Source organism: Nycticebus coucang, chromosome 7, assembly GCF_027406575.1.
Source record: "Nycticebus coucang isolate mNycCou1 chromosome 7, mNycCou1.pri, whole genome shotgun sequence".
NCBI classification, from domain to species: domain Eukaryota; kingdom Metazoa; phylum Chordata; class Mammalia; order Primates; family Lorisidae; genus Nycticebus; species Nycticebus coucang.
This window is the reverse complement of record NC_069786.1, coordinates 82,465,314-82,486,759: the sequence shown is the minus strand read 5'-3', so window position 1 is coordinate 82,486,759 and position 21,446 is coordinate 82,465,314. Positions and strand designations below refer to the sequence as shown.

Genomic DNA, 21,446 nt, shown 5'->3' with positions numbered 1-21,446 from the left:
TATCCAACTACTATGGAACTGGAGGAAATCAAGTTGCTCATGTCTGTTAGAGTTTCTCTTATAAATTGAGGTGCATTCTGGTTGGGTGCATAAATATTAATTAAAATCTCATCATATTGAGTATTACCTTTAACAAATATGAAGTGTCCATCCTTATCCTTCCTTATTTTGGTTGGTTTAAAACCTATTGCATCTGTGAATAGGATTGCAACGCCTGCTTTTTTTCTGCTTTCCATTTGCCTGGAGTATATATGACCATCCCTTCACCTTGAGTCTGTATTTGTCTTTTAATGTAAGATGAGATTCTTGTATGCAGCAGATATCTGGCTTGAGTTTTTATATTGAGTCAGCCAACCTGTGCCTCTTTAGAGGACAATTTAAACCATTCACATTAATTGAGAATATTGATGAGCCTTTCGAGAGTCCGGTGGACATTTTTAATTCCTTTGTGACTGTGGAAGTTGGAATTTGATCAAAATTTTCTGGGTAGGTTTACTTTTGTGGTGGAGGATTATGCTGGTCTTTATGGAGGATAGGTCTGAGAATATCCTGGAGAGCTGGTTTAGTTGTGGCAAATTTCTTCAACATGTGAATGTCATTAAAGTATTTAATTTCTCTTTCATAAATGAAACTTAGTTTAGCTGGGTACAGGATCCTGGGTTGAAAGTTATTTTGTTTTAGGAGATTAAAAGTCGATGACCATCCTCTTCTAGCTTAGAAGGTTTCAGCAGAGAGATCTGCAGTTACTCTAATAGTCTTCCTCTTGTAGGTGATGGTTTTCTTTTGTCTGGCTGCTTTTAGAATTTTCTCCTGCATATTAACTTAGTGAAATTGATTATGATGTGTCTGGGAGATGTCTTATTCTCGTTGAGTCGTGCTGGAGTTCTGAAACTGTCTGCTATCTGAATTTCAGAATCTCTTGGCATGTCTGGAAAGTTCTCTTTCATAATCTCATGGAGAAGAGACTCTGTGCCTTGTGAAGCCACTTCATCACTTTTGGTGATCCCTATAAGATGAATATTATTTTTCTTCTAATTATCCCAGCGCTCTCTGAGAGAGTGATCTGTTTTTGTGCTCCATTTCTCTTCCTCTCTGAGAGTTTGAGAGCGTTCGAAAGCTTTGTCTTCAATGTCAGAAATCCTTTCTTCTGCTTGCTCCATTCTGTTACTGAAGGATTATGCTGTGTTTCTCAGATCTTTGAGGGCTGCAACTTCTTGTCTCAATGTATCAAAATCTTTAGTCATTTGGTCTTTGAATTCATTGAATTCTTGAGACATCTTTTGGGTTACTGCTTGCAATTCTAATTCTATCTTATTTGCTATCCAGATTCTGAATTTGATTTCTGACATCTCAGCTATTTGTTTGTACATGGGATCTTGTGCTGTGTCTGCCCCATTGATCCTTGGGGGAGTTGATCTACTCTAAAATTATTCATATTGCCAGAGTATTTCCTTTGATTTCGTCTCATGATTATTTTTCACCATTGCCTCTGGACATCCTCAGAGTTGGAGTGGTGTCTCTCCAAGATTATACCTGGGGGGATCGCTCTATTATTGCTGGATCTTTCTAGGGAGTGACCCTGTGTAGCTCTTCTGGGGCAGCCCCAGCCAGGGAGTTCTGGTTGTGGAAGCAGCTCCAGAATGTGACACCCCCGTATCCAGCAACAGGGCTGGGGGTGGTGCACATGGTTCTGGGAGTGCCTGGCACCCAGTGATTTTGGTACAGAGGGCCTAAGGCTCCAGCAGTCTCTAGCCAGGAGAAGGGCTCCATGCAGAGGCAGGGTAGAGGCCAGGAGAGTATAGGAGAGAGGATATGGGGTTGTGTGGGTCCCCGAATTCCTGGTCAGGGAATGGGGAGGCCTGTGGGTGGGGTAGCATGTCCCTACACAGCTCTTCTGGAGGTCCAGGAGGGTCCTGGTGCAGCTCTTACTGGGGTCCAGGAGGGTGCTGATCATGGGTCCCGGCGCAGCTCTTCCAGAGGTCCGGGAGGGTGCCAATCACAGGTCCCTAAGTAGCTCTTCTGGAGGTGGGAAGGTGCTGATCCAGCTATTTTATTTTAGACATATTGAAACCTTCCTGACCGTTTCTGGAAAAATGGGCTTGAATGTTTGCCTTGTGACTCCACAATACATCCTCACCACCTCCCTGGAGTTTTTCTTGTTTGATACTGATGTGTAGCAGTCTGTGATTGTATAGACCTAGGGCTTTTTGATTTCTTCTTTTCCAATAGTAAATATAATATAATGGATTTTTGTTTCATGAATGGGTTCCTAAATTATTCTATGGAAAACTGCAATTCTGAGCTCTCAGCACTCCCCTCCACTCTCACTCTGAGGTCTAGAGGCCTGTCCCCCAGGATTCCAGATTCTTGGGTGATTTCTAGAGGTGTGTGGACAGGGCCTAGACTGCAGCTGGTCAGTGCTGATTCTGCGGCAAAGGAGTATGGAGAGGATGGTCAGCTGAGAGGGAACCACACCCTGATAATTTATTTTTATATTCCTGGGACTTTCTCCAAATGACTTCTTTAAATCCTTTCTTTAAATGCTTTGTCTTTCAAAATCATTTTTATAAGAAGAGCTTGAATCTTAGTTTTTATTTTGAAACTTAAATGTGCTAGATTATTTCTGATGATATCTGAATTAATAAATATTTAAGACCTTGCTGGTCTGACATCAGACTAGTGTTTAAAGATATAATTGATGCATGTATTTAATATTATAGTTACTTTATTTCTCAAACATGTTTCACTCTCACACTTTTTTTCCCAACCCCTTCCTCTTCTGCTTCCTTTAAATGACATTTTGAACAAAGCATTCAATTGACCCAGCAGTTTCCTGGTTGTAACTCAAGCGTGTCTCTGTTCTTACACCAGTAATCCTCAAATGAATAATTAATTCATCTAATTCTCATCCTCAGCGCCCTCTTTTTTCCTCCATAACTTTTTTCCTTCATAACACTGAACTCATCTTCTTAAAGAGTTATTTAAGAAGATGTTATTAAACTTGCATTTTTATTTAATATAATTAATTATTTCCCTATCATTATACTATGTATTTTTTCTTACTAATTCTCTGTCTACTTTCCCTTGTTTATTTGCCTTTTTGTGTCACTCATCTGTCCTTTGATTATAGACAATTGCCAATATTCTGTTATCTTTTTAATAATTTACTTTGCAGAAAGAGTAAAGCCTCACATAACTGTAAACTAATGTCATTCCATTTCCTTTTGAAACGTTCTTATTTTTATTCATTCTAATGCAGTATTAAGAGTTTCCTAATTTTTCAATTTTGAAGTGATTCTTGATAATTTCTCTCCTTTATCCATTATATTTATCCAAATGTAATTTTGTCACAGTCATGTCTCTATTCAATTTTGTTTATGTCACAATCCCAATGTTAATTGAGACCTAAGTCATCTTATATCTGGTGACTGGTACCATTTTTCTCTTCCCAATTCTATCTACTTCATGTGTCATTCATTATATAAGATACTGAGTATAAAGCATGACATCATGCTACTCAAAAATAGGCAATTTACATAATCCCTCTGAGTCTTGACTTCACAAAATGTAGGCAATAATATTTAATCTCAAAAATTTTTTTATATTAAACAATTTATACATGCAAAGTACTTTGGAACTTACCCCCAATACATTAAGAAGTACAGAAATATTAACTTTTCAAATTACCAGATGAACATTGAAGCACATATGATTGTTCCAGTGTTCATTCTAGTTTAGAATAACTACATTTTCTAGACCAATTTCCAGATTCCAAAAATGGTAAGGGAAGCCTTTGATAGTGCAATGGCCTGGTGCAGGTCATTGTTCCTTGGCTCTTAGGTCCAGGGTATTGGAATAAATCATTAGCAAGGTGCTTCTGTGAAGGGATCTTTAGTATATGATTAAAGACTCTAATATTTGACTTTTAATTGCTCTTAGAGAGATTGTCTTGGGTTTTCCTTTGAAGAAGTTTCAAAATGTACCTGTACTCAAAAACTCTAGATAGCTTGTGTTGATGGAATCTGCAGCCTGTTCATGACCTTCTCTTTCTCACTGCTAGTCCTATACAATTCAGACTTGTTTAAGCAGACTCCTCAATTGTATAAGCCAATTTTTTGTGATATATCCCTTTGTGTATATATGTGTATACATACACACATCCTAGTGGTAGTCTCTTTTCTGATAATCTAACAGTCCTCCTCTAAAAAACTAAAACTCTAATCAAGCTGGCCATTATATAATGACAAGGGGTTAAGAAAAAGGTATATTTTAGCTGGGTGTTGTGGTGGGTGCCTGTAATCCCAGCTACTTGGGAGGCTGAGGCAAGAGAATCACTTAGGCCCAGGAGTTGGAGGTTGCTGTGAGCTGTGTGATGCCATGTCACTCTACCAAGGGCCATAAAGTGAAACTTTGTCTCTACAAAAAAAAAAAAAGAAAAAGGTATATTTATCTTAAATCATATACAAATCACACAGGAGATCTTAGATTCATTAAGAAAATACTACTAGTCCTAGCAAAGACAATATAATAATAGTGGGAGACATCAACATTCCACTCATAGCTAGACAGATTTTTCAAGGCAGAAAATCAACAAAGAAACATTGAACTTAAACAGTACTCTGAACCAAATGAACCCAACAGATATATTCACAGAGCATTATACCCTCAAACTACAGAATATGTATTCTTCTCATCAGCCCATGGAAAATTTTATAAGATCACACTTATAACAGGACATAAAACAAGTCTCAGCAAAGCTAAGAAAATCAAAATCATGTCATGTTTCTTTTCAGATCACAGTGAAATAAAACTAGATATTAATTCCAAGTGAAACTCTTAAAATGATATAAATGCATGGAAATTGAACCTTATGCACCTGAACAATCTTTACATTAACAATAAAATTTATATGAAAATTAAAAAAAAAAATTAGTGAAATGACAATTGGCCAAAATCTCCAGAAAAAGTGCTAAAGCGGTGCTAAAAGAAAGGTCACAGTAATAAATGCCTACCTTGAAAAGACTAAAAGATCACAAATTAAAAACTGAATGTAATACCTCTGGAAATCTGAAAAACAAGAACAAGCCAAATCTAAAGTTAGCAGAATACGAGAAATAACAAAGATCAGAACAGAATTAAACTGAATTGAAACCAAAAAGGCGAAAACTTATCAATGAAATGAAAAGTCAGTTCTTTAGAAAGATAGACAAATCAATAGACCACTAGCTAGATTAACCAAGAAAAGAAATGAGAAAATTCAAATAAGCTCCATCAGAAATGAAAAACAGACACTTTGCAGCGATATCACAGAAATACAAAGTTCAACAGTGACTACAGTGAGGACCACTACGCACACAAAGCAGAAAACTTGGAGAAAATGGATAAATTTTTGGAAGCACAAAACTTGCCACACTTGAATTAGGAAGAAATAGAAATTCTGAACAGAGCAATAATGAGTGGCAACATTGAATCAGTAATAAAAACTCTCACAACAACAACAACAATAACAAAACTTCCAGAACAATATGGCTTCATGCTGATTTCTAGCAGATCTACAAAGAAAAACTGGCACTTACCCTACCATAACTGTTCCATAATATTGAGAAGTAAGAACCCTTCCTAACTCATTCTACAAAGTATCTCTTTTCTGCCAAAGCCAGGAAAGGACATGACAAAAAAGAATACTACAGACCAACATTCCCCATTAAAATAGATGCAAAAGTCCTCAGCAAAATACTAGCAAAATGAATCTTGTAGCATGTTAAGAAAATAATTCACCACAACCAGGTAGGTTTTATCCTTGAGGAGCAAAGATAACATATACATTTCAGTAAACATGATTCACCTCCTAAGCAGAATTCAAAAAAAAAAAAAACAAACAAACAGATAATCATCTCAGTAGATTCAGAAAAAGCATTTGATAAAATCCACCACTCTTAATAATAGAAACTTTAAGCAAACGAGTCATAGAAGTATCATACCTCAAAATAGCTTAAGTCACATGTGACAAACGTATGGCTAACATCATACTGAATGGGGAAAAGGCAGAATATTTCCCCTAAGAACTGGAACAAGGTATGGATTCCCCCTGTCACCACTTCTGTTCAACACAGTACTGGAAGTTTTAGCCAAAGCAATCAGGGAAGAGAAAGAAAGAAAGGTCATTCATATTGAAGAGCAAAAATATCCTAAAGATGTGAACTTACATCTAGAAAACCCTAATGACTCTTCCAAAACTCTGCTAGAATTAATAAATAAATTCATTAAAAGTATTAAGTAACAAAATTAATGTACACAAATCAGTAGCATTTCTATACACTAATAACAATCAAGGTGAGAATCAAATCAAGAACTTAATATTATTTACAATAACATTGAAATTTTATTTTTTGCTGCAGAAAAAATAAAATACTTATTTCTACTTAACCAAGGAAGTGAAAGATCACTACAATCCAAGAGAGACTCTCTAAACAAGAGCTATAAAACACTGATGAAAGAAATCAATAAGAACACAAACTAATAGAAAAACACCCATGCTTATGGATTAGAATAATCAATATCATTAAGATGTTCATAATACCTGCTGGGTGCAGTGGCTCATTCCTGTAATCTTAGCACTCTGGGTGGCCAAGTCTTTTGGATTGTCTGAACTTAGGAGTTAGAGACCAGCCTGAGCAAGAGTGAGACCCCATCTCTAAAAATAGCTTGGTGTTGTGGTGGGCATCTATAGTCCTGCTACACAGGAGGCTGAGGAAAGAGGATTGCTTGAGCCCAAGAGTTTGAGGTTCCTGTGAACTAATATTCCAGGACACTATACCATGGGGAACAAAGTGAGACTCTGTCTCAAAAATATATATATTCGTAATACAAAAAACGATTTACCAATTCAATGTAATTCCCATCAAAATCAACATAACTTTTCATAGAATTAGAGGGAAAATACTCTAAAATTCAAATAGAATGAAAAAGCCCAAATTGCCAAATCAATTCTAAGCAAATAAACAAACAAACAAAAAGTTACAGAGGCATTACATTAGTTGACTTTAAACTATATTACTAGCTTATAGTAACCAAAACAGCATAACACTGGCACACAAGTAGACACATAGATAGAAGCAACAGAATGGAGAACCCAGAAATAAAATCATACTCTTACAATCAACTTATTTATCTGAGGAATGGATAAAAAAATACTGCATGTACTCACTAATATGTGGGAGATAAATGATGGACATACATGGTCATACAGAGTGGTATAATGGACTTTGGAGACTCAAAGGGTTGAAGGTGAGAGGAGTGTGAGGGATAAAAAATCACCTATAAGGTATAATGTATACTATTCTGGTGGTGGGTACACTAAAATCCATGACTTTACCATTGTACAATTTATCTATGTACCTCTAAATCTATTGAAATTTTAAAAAATCCAAACCAAAACAATGCAAATTATTTCAGTATTGAAAAGTAAGCAAAGTAACTCACAATATCAATAGACTGACAAAGAAAAACAGCACAAATCATATCAATTAAGGCAGAAAAAGCATTTGACAAAAATCCAACTTCCATTATGGCAAAACCTCTCACCAAACAAGAAACAGAGTGAAATTTCTTCAAATTTCTTATTTTTTAATTTTCACATATACATGTGTTCACTAGGCTTCCACTTTTTTGCTTCACAAAATTAAAAAGGCTTAAAATTTAACAATAGCAATGTTTAAGATAGGGACCAGAAACAAAAACCTCACAAAGAACAAACGAAGACAAATACATTCAGAAAAGAAATCAGAAGATTGCTGCAACAAAGTATTAAGCAATAATAATAGTAGTAATGCAAAGAAAGTAACATTCTTATTGTCAAATAAGAGTATGTCTATTATAGAATGCTTTGACTCTGAGGTTCAGTATGTAGTCATCAATTAACTACTTCTTGTTATTTTTCTCCAAAAGTATCAAAGAATAGACAACTAATATTTATAAATAAAGATAAAAGATACTTTCAAAAAATAGATTATGCCAAATCGTATAGACAATAGAAAAAGAAGAAATACTTCAAAATCATTCTACTTAATCTGGATACACCTGATAACAAAATTAGAAAAAATATATTATTATAAAGGGGAAATTACAAACATAATTCACTTATAAATGAGGATGCAGTATCCTGTATCCTAAACAACATATTAACAAGTTGAAGTAAAAATTAATGTTTAAGTAATGTACTTTAGTCAAAATCAAATCCAATTTATGTGAGAATTAGTCACTATTTTCTTTCTTTTTTTCTTTTCCTTACCCTCACCCCCTCTCTCTTTCATTGCCTGCTCGCCCCTTCCCCCATGCCCCACCATGACATTAATTGTCATTATTTGTCCTCATATCAAAGTTGAATACATAGGATTCATACTTCTCCATTTTTGTGATGCTTCACTAAGGATAAGGTGTTCCACCTCCATCCAGGTTAGTACAAATGCTGCAAAATCTCCATTTTTTTAAATAGCTGAGTAATATGCCATGGTATACATATACCACAGCTTGCCAATCCATTCCTGGATTGAAAGGCATTTAGGCTGTTTCCACATTTTAGCAATTGTAAATTGGGCTGCAATAAACAGCCTAGTACAAGTATTTTTATAATAAAAATTTTTGTTTTCCTTATGGATAGATGTCCAGTAATGGGATTGCAGGATCAAATGGGAGGTCTAGGTAGAGTTCTTTAAGGTTTCTCCATATTTCCTTCCAAATTTTTGCAGTCCCACCAGCAGTATAAAAGTGTTCCTTTCTCTCCACATCTGTGCCAGCATCTGCAGTTTTGAGATTTTGTGATATAGGCCATTCTCGCTGGACTTAGATGATATCTCAGGGTGGTTTTAATTTGCATTTCTCTAATAATTAGGGATAATGAGCATTTTTTCATGTGTTTGCTGGGCATTCATCTGTCTTCTTTAGAGAAGTTTCTATTCATCTCTCTTCCCCATTGATGTATGGGATTGTTGGTTTTTTACTTGTGGATTAATTGAAGTTCTGTATAAATCCTAGTTACTAAGCTTTTGTCTGATTCAAAATACACAAATATCCTTTCTTATTGGGTAGGTTGTCTATTTGCTTTGGTTGTTGTCTCCTTGGCTGTACAGAAGCTTTTCAGTTTAATTAAATCCCATTTGTTTATTGTTGCTGTTCTTGCTATTGCCATGGCAGTCTTCTTCATGAAGTCTTTCCCCAGGCTGATATCTTCCAGTGTTTTTCCTATGCTTTCTTTGAGGATTTTTATTGTTTCATGCCTTAAATTTAAGTCCTTTATCCATCTTGAATCAATGTTTGTGAGTGGAGAAAGGTACAGGTCCAGTTTCAATCTTTTACATGTGGATATCCAATTCTCCCAGCACCATTTATTGAATAGGGAATCTTTCCCTCAGTGGACGTTCTTGTTAGGTTTATCGAAGATTAGGTGGCTGTCATTTCCCGGTTTTCTGTTCAATTCCAAATGTCTATGTCTCTATTTTTATGCCAATACCATGCTTTCTTGACCACTATGCCTTGTAATATGGCCTGAAATCTGGTATGGTGATACCCCCGAACTTTGTTTTTATTACTAAGAACTGCCTTAGCTATGCGGGGTTTTTTCTGCTTCCATACAAAACACAGAATCATTTTTTCCAAGTCTTGAAAATAGGATGTTGGTATTTTAACAGGGATGGCGTTGAATTGGTAAATTATTCTGGTAAGTATAGACATTTTAACAATGTTGATTCTTCCCAACCATGAGCATGATATATTCTTCCATTTGTTAAATCCTCTGATATTTCCTTCCTTAAGGTTTCATAATTTTCTTTATAGAGGTCCTTCACCTCTTTTGTGAGGTATATTCCTAAGTATTTCATTTTCTTTGGGGCTATGGTGAAGGGAGTTGTGTCTTTAATTAACCTCTCATCTTGGCTGTTGTTGGCATATACAAAAGCAACTGACTTGTGGACATTGATTTTATATCCTGAAACATTACTGTATTTTTTTTAATGCCTTCTAAGAGTCTTGTGGTTGAGTCTTTAAGGTTCTCTGAGTACAAGATCATATTATCAGCAAGGAGGGAGAGTTTGACCTCCCTTCTCCAATTTGGGTGCCCTTTATTTTCTTGTCTTGTCTAATTATATTGGCTACAATTCCAGCACTACGTTGAATAGTAAAGGTGACAGAGGACAACCTTGTCTGGTTCCAGTTCTAAGAGGAAAAGCTTTCAGTTTTACTCCATTCAGTAAAATATTAGCTGTGGGTTTGTCATGGATAGCTTCAAACAGTTTCAGAAATGTGCCACCTATGCCTATACTCTTCAGTGTTCTAATTAGAAAAGGATGCTGGATTTTATGAAATGCTTTTTCTGCATCTATTGAGAGGATCATATAGTCTTTGGTTTTACTTCTGTTGATACAGTGAATAACATTTATAAACTTGCATATATTCAACCAGCCTTGCATCCCTGAGATGAAACCTACTTGATCATGATGTATGATTTTTTTGATAATGATCTGTAATCTTTTGGATAAGATTTTGTTGAGAATTTTTGCATTTATATTCATTAGTGAAATTGGTCTGAAATTCTCCTTTTTAGATGGGTCTTTTCCTAGTTTTGTCATCAGGGTGATGTTTGCTTCATAGAACTGTTGGGGAAGATTCCTTCCTCCTCAATCTTTGTTCATTAAGGTAAATATGATGATTTATATTAAAAAGTCACTCACATATATTTTATTTCCTTTTTTTGACTATTTTACCTTTTGATTGACAAAACATCAAGCTAATAACATATTTTAATGTATTTTTAGTTGCTTACATATGCTGCATAATCTTGGCGACCTTCTTTGATTATCTTATTTCATGAATTTATGCTTTTAAAATAATGTGTAAATGTATCTTGAGGAGAAATGAACTTTTATCCAATTATAAAAAAGTTAAAAAAATAAAATTGCAAATGCATATAGAGCTTCCATAAATGTATCTTGACTTTATAATTATGTATTTCTTAAATTATTAGAACTTTTAGAATATTTTTACAATTTAAGTGTGTTAATTTGCACTGTAGTTTGCTTAACTTGTCAAAAAAGTAGGTAAGTTGGTATTTTGCTAATGTTATGTTTGTTAAATATACTCTTAAAATTCAAGAGTATATTATTTTCTTACAACATGAGATTATATAACTTAGAAATATATTAGTAGATGTCTGCCTATATTATTCTAGACTGGCTTCTTCAACTAAGTTAAGATACAGTTCTAGCTAACCCATCTTTGTTTCCACGAGTGAAACAACATACATAGTATGAGAAAGAATATAATTTGTTGTAGACAAATAAAAACCACAGTAATGCCCCCAATCAGTACTTCATTTAATCTTAAACTCCTGTCCCCAAAGCACAAAATACTTACCTTAAGCTTTTCTCTTTATTTTCCCTTATTTCTGTTGATAGCTCAATATGCAACTAAGGAAAAATAAGGAGTGGAGGATTTATTATGCCTGCATACCAATGGAAATCATCAGGTGAAATTAGGAGAAACACATGAGAAAACATTGTCACATTCATGAAATGTAGGGAGCTTATCAAGAACTGAAAAGAAATTAACATATATGCAACGGAGAAATTACATAATAAATGCATGGTTGCAAACACTACTGTAAGATGAGAGAAATGCAAGAGGTGTTTGACCAAAGTGGTGGTTCTTGTTAAGGAGGGAATGTCTGTAAACAAGGTTTCCACAGCACACTTGCAAATGAATTAAACATATAACCAACTGTGATGCTGAAAATAATATTAGGGTGGATATTAAGATGTGATTTTTATTTTATTTTATTTTTTTATTGTTAAGTAGGTCTAAAAATATTAGTTGGAGTCTGCAAGCTCAGTAGGCTTCTGAGTATTGATGATTTCTTCAGTCACTGACCACAACTGTAGTAAATTCAACATCAGTAATAAATCTTAAAGTTACATATTTATGTAATTTTTCATGTTCTGCTGGCTGGTATCTCTGATGGAAAGAAACCATGGTCTCAGAAAAGTGTAGCTTCCTTCCCTGGTGCCTTGGGCCTTAGAACTGAGCAATCTTTGCCTTGTATGATCATCTAGGTGGTTTGTGAACTTTCATACAGAGAAATAGAATAGTGGGGCTTCAGAGTGATACCAGAATTTTTTCTTCAGTGGTTCCTTGGTCTCCAGGATTCGAAGAATGAATCATGGACCACAGATCAGTGGTAAGACAGGATTTATTTACAGAAAAGAATACAGAAAAAGCACCAGAGCTCTTGGCAGAGGGAAAGACTTAAGTCAAAAAATCTTCTGCCTGGGTTCCTAGTCTAGGGGTTTATATAGGCATCTGGGTCCTTTGTAGTTACATTTGGCCAGGACTTGGTAACAAGTGAATGGATACACTCCCTTCTACTGGGGCAAGATGAATAAGTGCATTAATGAATGGATATAGTGCATTTATGAAATTGTCCAGGCCTAGGAAATGAGGGTCCCTGTTCATCCCTGAATGGAGGAACCCTGTATCACCCTTAGGCTTGTTAAATGCTCACAGGGGAGTAGTGCAGCCAGAGGAGGGCTTTCTAGGTTCAAGGGACGGTTCTGGGGTTGGCACTGGCAGCAGCATGGGGTGTGCTGTGGTCTCCCTCATCTAATTAGGGACCTGTGGGCTTCCACTGCACTCACTCTCTCTGCAGCACTTGGTTCTCCAGCTCTGCCTCCCCTCGACCACTGCACCAACACTGCCAAGGCGCAGATGCAGAAGGCACGATATTAATTCTGCTTCAATTTTCCATTGTGTTAGAGTGGAGTACATAACAACATATATCAAATGACAGCTGCCATAAATTTCTTTCTTACAACTGAGGGAAAGTAAGGATTATGATTACCTTAAGAAATTTCCTCTATACACCTATTTCAGTTGCACTAAAGTATCTATCAATTTTTAATAGATATTTGCAGTACAATATCATCTAAGAATCTATTGGTGACAATATGAAAATTCAAAAATTAATTGAGTATACTAATGTATGAATCTATTTGATGAGAGTGATCAAACGGTTTGCATATAAAACAATCAGTTGATAGAATTTTCTACTTTTTATTTCAGTAGAGGAGGCATGATCTTTTTGAATCTTCAAATTCTCTAGTACCCTGTAGTTCAAGTCAATTGGGAGCTCTTGTGGATCAGTAGCTAAGCAACAGATTTAAAGTCCAGACGCCCTTCTCCTGCATTTCCTCTGCCAATAACTTAGCATGAGATGCTTAGCAAACCATTTAACCTTCCAATTTCACTATCCCTCATTCTTTTCAGCAGGGAGATAATATAGCTTGCTTCTCACAGTTTGTTGAACTATCTCTTAGAAATATTCCTTGAGTGCTATAGAAAAGATGTTCTACTGTATTGTCAAAAGGCAAAAGCAATTCCACTTCCCGCCTTTTCTAGATGAGGTGTAAACCATTACAGCTAATATTTACTAAAAGAAAAATGTTCCCTCACCATTCTTCAGTGTCTCTCAAATAGCTTTTTATAACCTTCTGATATGACATCAACTAAGAGAGCATGGAAGCACTCATGAATGAAGTTAGATGTCTTTAAAATCTTTCTTATTTATAGTTATATATGGAAGCTCTTTATCTGTCCTTAATTTTAAATATTATTTCCTACTAGGAGTGACCACAGGGCAACAGCATTTGAATTCCATAGTATATTGATACAGACATAAAATGAATGTCTTTTTTACTTCGTATAAGACCTTAGATTTATTGTATTTTATTCAAATAGAAAAAAAAAATTGAAGGAAACAGATCTGAAATTAACTGCCAGAAAAAAACTCTACTTCAATCTTGTTCAGTAAAAGTAACCTTTGCTTCTTTCTATTCTTAGAACTAATACTAAAATACACAACATAAGCTGTGCAGATTGGGAGGTGAAAGAATGATATTGGTGAGAGCGTGTATGTTTCTGAGATCTAAGTGACCAGTTGTTTGTGTACAGAGGACCGATGATTTTATGGAGTGCCTAATTCACTCTGGGTTTGTGTTTTCCCAAGTTTTAGTTAAAATATATGCAAAGATATATGTTTATACATTTACTCGCAAAGATATATGTTTATACATTTACTCGTAGAACCCCAATTCACTATTTAGATGACATAAATTTTTCAAGACTATCAAAGATACTTCATCATATCCTTTCATTAAGATGCACATATTCAGCAGAAGTATACACATCCTTTGGAAATCCAAAGAAAATAGCATAGAAGAATACTCTGTGCATTTCTATTATAAGTGAATTTGTGGATTCCATTTTATATTTATTTTTATTTTGCTTTTAAAGGCTACAGAATAAATGAAAATACCAGAGAAAATAGATACACCATGTAATTTTCCATTTGAAATTTAGCCAGATCATAACAAGTTCACTCTTTAATTATTAGAAATTCTTTAGAATTCCATTACTATGTTAGATATTTTACAGTTTGTACACTCTTTAATAACTATCATTAGTTTCTGCTGTGGCAGTATGTCAACGAAGAGGAGATCTAAATGGATAAGACAATAGAAAAGAAAGCCTGTATACACAGGGCCTTATGAGACTAACACCAAAATACAAATGTAAAGCTCATTCACACTCCAATGCATTTTCATTTCCCTGATAATTACACTGAAATCACCATTTAAAAACTGACCAATATCCCTCTAATAATTTATTGCATATGTGTCTCAACTCCCATGGCCCTGGTCTTGATTACCACAGGAAGGAACCAGGCCTGATGCGGATTACAAGTACAAGCTTGCAGGAGGCGGGCTAACCTTGATTGCAGGGTAACCCTGAACAACCTTTGCAGTAGCCTTTTTTGAGATGGTACATGACAAGTGAGGAGAGTATTAGTATTATCAGGCTCTTTTTCTGCAAAGAACACCTGCAGATGAATTGCCTGAGGGTCCACCCCCACCCTACCCCCAGCCGCAAATAATGTTGCTCAGAGGTCCTCTGGCTCTTGACGTCCTCTACATTTCCCCCCTTTAGTGTATTAAAGACATTTATGGATAAGCAAGGAAGAAAATCTGTCATCGGTTATTTCAGCTGTTCTCACTTAGGAGCTTTTCTTCTTGCTAAGTAAAAGAAACAAAAGGGCATATAAGTATAATAGAATTATGCCAATGGGACTAATCCAGGTATAAGGGAAACTATTTTAGCCAAACTAGGCATTGGGAAAACATGTCATCTTTGTACTAATCATCACTCAACTATGTGCTATGGGCTGACCCATGGGGCCCATGATACTTCCATAGGAAGTATTAACCACCACCTGAAGTTATGTTAGGCAGGGAAAGAGCTGTACCAAACTCGGACCCTTTCCAAAGAGCAGTACAACTTTAAGTAAAGATCAGGTGCCCAACTGAAACAGATATAAATCCAACAAGTGAAATTCTCTTACCTTAACCAATACCAGTATAACTATTAGACCTGCTGTTCAAGGTCTTTGTTGTACATAACCTCCTAAGGTTTAGAGGATGCATACTGACCTTACCTGGGGCTTATTACTCAGCCCCAAATAATGAAATCCTATATCAATCTTCTTTCTCTGCATAGAAGCTCCAACTGCCTCTTAGGGAAGCAGGATGCTGACCACTCTTAACTGCTTCCTGCTGATGATGGACGGTGATATGGGAGAGGCAGCTAGAGTTCCCACAGAGGAGATTGCTTCAGTGCCTCTCTATTATGAAATTACATAGGCACCAAAAATCAGGGTCTTGTGAATAATAGAAAAGTTGGTGAAAACAGATTTGTTAAAGCCCTGGCACAGTTTTCTTTTCATGTCAAGCCTTAATCCAGTAGGCTGGTAACCACTGCTTCTCTTGATGTTCTGTAATAATATGAGCAAAATCTTGACCGCAATGCAGTACATAACCATGTTTCCACTCTGAAGTCTCAGATTTTCTATAAAAAAATAGGTTGCTGTAATGGAGAAGATGGCAGATGAATGAGAGATGTCCAATGGCCTTCTGTAGCTGTTTTTCTGTCATTGCTGAGATTCAGAAAATTGAGAGTGAAAAGAGCTCTAGTGAGCATGTACTTAGGACTATTATTCAAGGGGAAGATATCCTCTCCCCCTCTCTGTTTATCTAACATATCTTTCAATTTTTTATGATGTCACTCAATCATGGCTTGTCCTTGTGAATTGTAAGGGATACCATGAGATAATTGAATATTCCAAAAAGATAGGAAGGTATTTAATTTGTGAATAGAATAAGAAGGTGCATTATCAGTTTTAATAGATTTAGGAAGACCCATGTAATTTTTGTGTAGTTCTGTTATAAAGGAACAGCCATTCTAAAAGAGTATCTACTTAATAAATAAGTGACTGACTAGTGGCTATAATTTTTAGCCAAATAAGAAATCTGACATCAACCCTATCTAATTCTTTTGATGCACTCTTTTTCAATTAGCTGCAGTTCTTCTTGGCTTCTGGAGTGAGTAAACAAGGACTATTTTAGTACAAAGGCCCTTCCATAATTTTGAAAAGATTAGACAAAGCATAGGTTGGTATTCCTAAAATAGGACGTAACCAATTAATATGACCTAATAGCTTTTGAAAGTCATTTAAAGTAGAAAAGGAATCCAATCAGAGTTGAACACATCGTGGAAGAATTTGAGTTTGAGTCAATTTATATTCCAAATAATTATAAGGAGCTGTAGCTTGCACCTTTTCTGAAGCAATTTGAAGACCATAAGACTTTAATGTACATACAGCTTGTTCAAACATTTCCTGTAAAACTGTCAAACTCTGATGTGCCAATATGATGTCATGCATATAATGAATAATGTAGGCTGTAGTGTATCTTTTCTAAGAATCTGTAACAGTTGATCAACAAACTGTTGATACAGTGTAGGACTCTTCAGCATACCTTGTGGCAGAACCTTCCACTGATAATGCTTGGGAGGCTGCTGCTGACTATAGACAGGAACAGAAAAAGCAAAACATGGTTGGTATTCAGGATGCAGGTATATGGTAAAAAAACAATCCTTTAAGTCAATAGCATACAAATATCAATTGGAAGGAATCATAGAGGAAAAAGGAAGGCCCAATTTCAGGAGTCCCATGGGTATAATAGTTTCTTTAACTTTGTGAAGGTCAGTGAGCATTCTCCAATTGTCTGAATTCCAAGGGCTGGTAGAGGGCTCAGTATGCCCTTGCTCCAATTGTTCCTGTACTGCCACGGACCACCCAGTCGGTGGGCTTCAGTCCGAGGGAGAGCAGGGAGAAGGAGCGAGGAAGGTTGAGAGGTCGGCGCAGGAATGACAGTCTGACACACCACGGGTTGGAGTATGCAGCTGTAACTTTACTGTGAAAGCATGCAAGTACTTATACACTTTTTCTTACAGGCAGGGGGCATCATACACAAGAGTTATTTTGAGTTAGTGGGAGAGTTACAATCATTTACTTAGATGTACAGATTTTTCCTTTATGTTTGCAGTTTCTCATGCTTAGGTAAGCTCTGATTGTTCGAGACATTTTCAACAACAATTCAATTGCTCTGCCTTTTGTTGATAACAGTCAAAAGCATGTCCAGACTAAACAGTACAAAGTTTAACTCACTATAAAAGAGCTGGTCTCAGCATGGTTGTGAAGTTGTTTGCTTCTTCCTCTTTCCAGAGATAACAAGGTTTGCATTTTCTTGCTAACTGCTCAAGACAAAGGGAAGGCTGGCATAATTTCTTACTTCTCTGTTTATCCTGCTTTCCCTGCCTTTGCGTGATTGTACTATTTTGATTTGTATAGGATCGTTGTCTATTCTAGTTATAAATGATTTTTCTTTTAATAAAACATCTATACATTGTCTGAAATCATTGGTATTTACTGTGAAGGTATTTATTACTTAAACGTCTTAGTGCCTGACTTATAGGCGGTATTGAGTCTAGCAAGCTCGTGCCTTATCTCATCCTGCAGTGCAATGGGTCCAGCCCTGAGAAAGCACATTGTGATTAGTATCAGAACACACAGACCTATGCTAAAGAAAAACAAAGTGATAAATTTTAAAGATTGCCACGGTCGTTCAAGCTCCTGCGGGTGACTTGGCACGTAGAGCACCGTTTCTGATGCCGTTTGTGCAGGGGTCGCTGGGGGCGAAGCTCCGTGGAGCACAAGCCTCCTTACCGGCGTTCTAAACGCGGTCAGCGCCGCCTCGCTTCGGCGGTAATGCCGTGGGCACGGCATTTTCCCCTTTTTTATTATTAAACCGCAGCTCGAAGACCTCCTGGCGAATGGAAGTTATAGATGTAAAAAGACAACGAATGAGACAAGGTAACAGCAGAACAGTAAGAAGTAACAGACATCCTATTATTGCTATAAACACAAAGTATTGGATCCAATCAAGAGGATTGAATGCTTTAAAGCTATTGCTTAGTGATTCAGCTAATGTGTGAAGGGAAGTTGTTGGCAAGTGGGCTTGACTCATAGCTGTGATGTCTTGTCGAAGAAGGCTCAAATCATGTGTTATATCATTATCTTTCCATACTCCTTGTAAATGAGCTTGCACTTTATTCCAAGGTTCGGATATATTGTAAGGTAATGGTGTAATGCAAATAGCTTGGAAAGCAGAATGGCATCTGGTTTGTAATTTTTGTTGTATATTTTAAAGCGTACAGTTGTTCCATAGTTAACAGCCGGTGCTCCACCCACACTGGATTACTACTGTTCCAGGATAACCTGAGAGTATATTTCTGGGCAGTGGTCTCTATGCTAAATTTGACATTTGCAAGGAATTAACATGAGGGAATAGTATGGTTATCACAGCATTTCATTGCTGGAGCAAATCACAACCCCATAGGTTAATAGCAATGTCAGCTATATATGGTTGGATTTGAAGATTCTGCTTATCCGGCCCTAAGGAAAATACTCTGAAAGATTGAATCTAGAGTTCTGATGCCAACAAAAGTAATATCAACAACTTGTTTTGGCCATTCCCTGGGCCAATGATTTAGAGCCATAACCAAAACATCAGTGCCCATGTCTAACAGGCCAGTAAAGGTTTTATCCTTCAGAGTAAGAGTCAATTGAGGCCTACTCTTATTGACAGACGTTTACCAGAAAATATGGCTTGTGTTACCAGGCTCACCAGTATGGTTTTCCCCAGTACCTTGTAACTTAATGAGCGGTAGGAGTAGCATTTGAGCAATCTTTTGTCCAGTCAAAAAATTTGAGTTGGTTGGTTTACCGAGATCATGATCTATATTTCCCCTAAATAATTACCATCAATAACACCTATGCGAAAGAACATTTCCTGAGATGCTATTTCACTTTTCCCAAGCAATAATCCAACAGTATCTTGGGGAAGAAGACCACACACTCCTGCTTTCAATTCTTTTGCTCCCATGCTGGGAAGCAAAAGGACATTATCATATGTCAGTAACTCCAAAGCAACACTGCCTGGGGTGGCATGTAAAAAAGACTGAACAGAGTGAAGTTGCTGGTGAATGAGTAGATTCACAGACCCATATACTTTGCCTGTGGGCCCTAGTCTGGTCCTGCCTATTAGTTTTTCTGTGGTAAAGGTGTTCCTTTTTTGTCGAACTGAGGGCAGTACTCGCTCATCCAATGGGGTGCTTTCTTACACAACCCAGGGGACACAACCCGGTGGGGGGGGGACAAAACCCAGGGGATTTCCATTTGCTATAAGTCTTTTTCCCATTGTTTTTTCTATAGATCTTCCCTTTCTAACATTCTTTTCTCCTATGTCCCAATTTTCCACAGTTATGACATCTAGGACGGTATGGACTGACTCCTTCTTTTAAAGTAGCAGCAAGTAAATTAGCCTTGTGAGATTCTGTTCCTATATCAGCACATGCTCGTATATATTCCTCCAAGGGAGCAGTTTGTGCTTTGAAAGGTCTCAAGGCCTTTTTACACTCAGAGTTAGCATTCTCAAATGCTAAAGTTTGGAAAAGCATGCCTCTGAGCTCTGGCTGGGCAATGGCCTTATCCACTGCAGTTTTTAATCAGGCTAGAAAGTCAGTAAAAGGTTCATTCCCTGATTGCATTATCTTAATAAAAGATTTAGAGATACCTCCAGGAGCCTGAACCTTTTCCCAGGCCCTAAGACAACACAGCCTTGTCTGGACTATGTCATTGTATTGAAGTTGATTCAGAATCCCCAGCCACTGACCAGACCCAGTGAGCTGTTCTGATGTTATAGGGACTCCTTTCTGCTGGTTTTGGTGACTCATCAGGTCAGCCTCCTCCTTCCACCAGGTTTTGAACTGTAAATACTGTCCAGACTCAAGAACAGTTCTGGCTATCATGTCCCAGTCATAAGGAATGAGCCACTGCTCTTGTGCAAGCCCCTGTAACAGACGTCTAGAAAATGAGGATTGCATACCATACTGTGCTATGACCTTTTTAAAATATTTCAGAACCACAAAGGTGATCATAATGGTGATGAAAACGTTGGCCCCTTTGAGGGTGTTTTAGATCGGGAGGAATATCAGTGACGGAAACCGGAAAAAGCCCCGAAGTGTCTTCCCACTTAAAGTCACCACTTTTACGCCCTTCTAACACAGCCTTCACAACAGAAGTCACAGGTGTTCATTTATATAGGGAGCCACTGAAGCACTGAGGACAATATTGGGGCATTTCTGACTGTGAGACTATTTACCTAGTCTTCTAATTGTTTGATCTGAGCAGCCATAATGGCCACAGAGGTAATTCCTTGCCTATTTGTGTCTGTATCATATGCTCTTGATTCCCAGTTTGCCTTAGGTCCAGATTCCCACTGAAACTCACTATTCTCCTCACTTTCAAAATCTGCTTGAACATCACTTTCTTCCTCAGTTTCCAATTCTCATGACTTCCCAAACAGGAAGTTACCCATTGTTTTCTTTAAATGTCTTTGCTTATTTACCAAAGGCCTCACTTATTCCGAGCGAGGTTAACCTTGATTCTAGATTGGCCAAAGGTCCCACTTGCCCTGAGTGGAGTTTCCCTTTGGACTTCCTCCTTCTGTCTGCCAAAGACTTCACTTACTTCTGAGTGTCCCTTTCCCCTTCAGTCAACATCCCCAGTGTCCTGTTGTGTCCTGCCAGATCCTGCCAGATACACCAGATGTTGCAACCCCCATGGCCCTGGTCTTGATCACCGCAGGAAGGAACCAGACATGACATGGATTAGAAGTACAAGCTTGCAGGAGGCGAGCTAACCTTGATTGCAGGGTAGCCCCGAGCAACCTCCGCAGTAGCCTTTTATTGAAATGGTACAGGACAGGCAAGGAGTGTATTAGACAATGACTATGTGCCTAAGGATGGCCATGGGCTTGGGCTCTTTCTCCACAATGAACACCTGCAGACAAATTGCCTGAGTGTCCACCCCTCAGCCAGAAATCATCTTGCTCAGAGGTCATCTGGCTCTTGGAGTCCTCTGCACATATACTTCTTTATACTTCAAT

The 21,446-nt window shown here is 37.1% G+C and overlaps 1 pseudogene; it reads right to left on the bottom strand.

The window, feature by feature from the left end:
* The window catches only part of LOC128589738 (eukaryotic peptide chain release factor subunit 1-like), a 150,543-nt pseudogene that overhangs the window by 17,275 nt on the left and 111,822 nt on the right, over positions 1 to 21,446 (bottom strand).